The sequence below is a fragment of the Lactuca serriola genome, chromosome 3 (assembly GCF_051521515.1).
Source record: "Lactuca serriola cultivar US96UC23 chromosome 3, Lser_US96UC23_V15, whole genome shotgun sequence".
Classification (NCBI taxonomy): domain Eukaryota; kingdom Viridiplantae; phylum Streptophyta; class Magnoliopsida; order Asterales; family Asteraceae; genus Lactuca; species Lactuca serriola.
Genome location: NC_136410.1, coordinates 236,090,916 through 236,094,528, shown reverse-complemented (window position 1 = coordinate 236,094,528; position 3,613 = coordinate 236,090,916). Strand labels below are relative to the sequence as shown.

The 3,613-nt window shown below is 31.3% G+C and overlaps 1 pseudogene across 1 annotated transcript; it reads right to left on the bottom strand.

Moving 5' to 3' along the window:
* Positions 1–564: 564 nt before the first annotated feature.
* On the bottom strand, positions 565–2,839 carry LOC145093731 (TMV resistance protein N-like; annotated as a pseudogene). The gene is made up of 2 exons (XR_013703035.1): positions 2,499–2,839; positions 565–1,853 (listed from the first exon to the last, which is right to left on the bottom strand). The product of XR_013703035.1 is annotated as a TMV resistance protein N-like (transcript).
* Positions 2,840–3,613: the final 774 nt, after the last annotated feature.

Here is a 3,613-nt window from a genome sequence, read left to right as displayed (position 1 = left end):
TTAGACTATCATTGTTTAACCTCACAAAAATCCTTAAATAATACGTTAGGGTTGTTTTTTCCTATAAATATTAACCAATTATATACATAATGTGTAGCTGTCCCTCATCAACCAGGTTTAAGTGGATAGGGTAGTGAAATTACATAAATGGTCCTTGTTTAAAACAAAAATTATAGTAATGGTCCTTGTGTAAGACAAAGTTATAGAAATAATCCTTATCTAATACGGAAATTACAAAATTGGTCAATGAGATTATGGAAATGATTATTGTGTATGACAACATAAGTAATGCTCTCAATCGGTGTAATAGCGGAATTACAGAAACGATCTTTGTGTAGTTATGTAAGACAACCTTACAAATGGTATCGAAAATATAAGATTAATAAACCCATTGCAACCCTCGGACCATCCACACTAGTTATGATGAAAAAACTAGCTAATTGGGGCAATTACACATTATGGAATGGTCCACGTGTAATTTATGCTAATAATAAACAAAGCTAATATTTGGTTGGGTTAAGGGATTTATGTAACAAATTGATTTATAATTTGCAAAAAAAAAAAAAAAAAAAAAAAATATTGGTATTCATCCAAAAAAAATGATTAAATGTACATGCTTAGATTGAATTGCAGCTTCTGTAAGCTAAGCGCTCCAAATATGATGCGTCGCCTTTGTAAGCTAACCGGTCCATATACGAAGCTTTGAAGTCTGTCTGATGAGATTTTCTCCATCCACAAGTGTGATATTATTATTAATTTGCAGCTTTTTAATGTTGACGAAAAGCATGATCTGCTCAAAGACGAAGTTACCTTTATGGGGATTCGTATCACCAACTAACATATTTAACCAATCAGGCATCTACTAATGAGGATCTTAATTCAAGCCTTTGCATGCCACTCATACTCCAATATCTTTACCACATAATCATCATATTCACCAACAAAGAAAAAAGCAATATGCAAAAACAACTCTTTGTTACAGGCATGTGGTAATGAGTCAAATCTCTTTTGTAGTATACCTTGAATTTTACAATCAGAATCTCCTTTCAACAAATTCAATGAACTTCTCCAAACTTCTATCATGCTATTTTTTCCTCACACATCAACAGATAGAGAATAACTTAGTGCTTTAAGAGCTAGTGGGCTTCCACCCTTTAAGAGCTAGTGGGCTTCCACCACAATATTGTGCTAATTGAACTGCAAGCTCCTTGAAATCTTCCATAGGCGTCTTGAATCCAAATGCATGGCGACTTAAAAGCTCTAATGATTCATGATCATTCAACAATTCAAGTTCATGTATCCTACAGCTCCAAGATATGGACCTAAACCATGAACGTATATCTAAATGCCTAGTTGTTATTATGATCTTGGTTTGTGCATGAAAAGCGATTGTTCCAAGTAAAGCGCTTAATTAATCATGTTCATCAATGTCATCAAGAACAATAAGCACATTTTTCACTTGTAATGCCTCCTCAACACTCCTCGTACCTTCAGATACACTAAATATACTCGCATTCTTTCCCCCTAGAATGTCTCTAAGAAGTTGTTTCTGTAGCCCAAGCAAACCATCTGATTGTTTATAATGCTTTCCAATCTCTTCAAGGTAACTGCTACTTCCAAAATTTTGCTTGTTTGAGTTGTAAATGAATTGGGCCAGTGTCTTTCCAATACCACCCATGCCACAAATTGCTAGAGCATTATCCCCAGATTGCTCATTTTCCAACAAAGAGTTGATAAATCTAGCTCGAGAATCCATTCCTATTAGATTAGCTGGAGTAGCTAGTTTCATATCTAGTTTATAGTTAACTGTATCAACAATTTTCGCGATAAACTCTACTTCAGAGTCTTCAGACCTGTGTGAAAAGAATAAAGAAAATAAGCACAAGGGGGAGAATGGCATAATATCTATACATAAGTGACAGAAAATATATTTCTCAGATCAAATGAAAATTTGAATCATACAATCTGTTAAAAGTTAATCTAGACTAAGGTTTACTTAGAATTTATTAGGGTTAATTTAGCAATTATAGTTAGGCAGCAGTTAAATTATCAACCACAAATGAAAGGTTGCAACGATTTGTGAAGGGGTGTCTTCTTAAGAGGCACATTAGTTATCAGTTGTGATGGTTCGCTTCATACGTTACATGTGTATATAATATGATGTAAAATGTTGTTGTTACAAGTGATTAATAAAAATTCTGTTTTGTTACACAAGAAACTCTCCTGTTCTATCTTGTATTCAATGTAATTTCTCCAACACAAACACAAAAACACACATGTAAGCATGTAATTACCTGGTTCTGCTCTTTGCAGTTTGCATACATTCAAAGCAATATAAGCAAAAGAAGACATGATGCTTGCATACCTGAATCTGATTAGGCACAAATTACGATTCCTTACCAAATTTAAGGCCCACAACTATTGAACAAATCAGTATTGGATCATGGTTGCGTTATTTCTAAGGGATTAAACTTTAAGCATGAATAGAGAAAGCATACCCAGAAGCAATCATTCCGATCAAATCAGCAACCTCTGTAAGGGCTGCCTTCCATCGATTGACTTTATACTCTGTCCGTTTTGACCTTTTGTCAACTTCTATCTCAAAATTTCGTCTGTGATTCCTGACATCTGAGAGATTGACATGGTAAAAAATGGGTAAAACGAAATGATTAAAGCTCAACCTTTGCTCAAGGATCGGCAGAAGCTCGTCAAGGCAACATCTGGAATTCGCATATCTCTCTCCGACAATACAATTATAGAAACCCTAGATTCTGTGATTGCTCTCTCGATTTCCGCGTCTACCTCTTTTGATATTATCGTTATCCCTAAAAGTGCGAAATCGTGCTCGAACTAAGAAGTTTGTTTATAAATTAAGGGGTTGTTGGGATTCTTTTTAAACCCAAAATTATTTTTATAAAATTTCTTTTCTTAAAAGTTTTTTTAGAAAAATAGAAATTAAAAGTTGTTTTTAAAAATGTTTGGATGATAATTTTTGATTTTTGAATTTTTTTTCCTTTTAAAAAGTTAAAAGTGATAAAAAGATACATCATGAAAACTTTTTTTTTTCTTCTTTGACAAAAAGTTATTTTGAAAAGTTTTTCTAATTCTCAATCGTATTGAAATCAAATATAATTCATTATGTATCGATGGAAGTCAAACGGGCAACAAGCTGCGTCGTTTGTTCTTTTTTTATGACAAAACTAATTCTTTTGAAAAAATATTTTAGAATCTTTTAACTTTTCAAAAAAAGCTAAAATTCAAAAAGTGATTTTAAAAGCAATCACAAACACCCTCTAATTTATAACCCGTGAGAACTACGGTTATAAAATTAATTAAATTTTCATATTAAAAAGTCAAAATTATTGACCAATTATTTTAAATAAATTATTACTTAAGAGATATTTTTTTAGTTATATAAAATTATAATCATTGATTTAAATAAATACGTGAAGTTATATTGCCTTAAAATATGTATTAATTTTATTTTATTTTTTAATATAATATTATTAATTTAATATAATTTGAGTGAAAATTTTTAAAATTTGAAATTTAAAATGGAGAATCAATTATTAATTTAATATAAAATATAATTAGAGTGGAAAATTTAAATTTG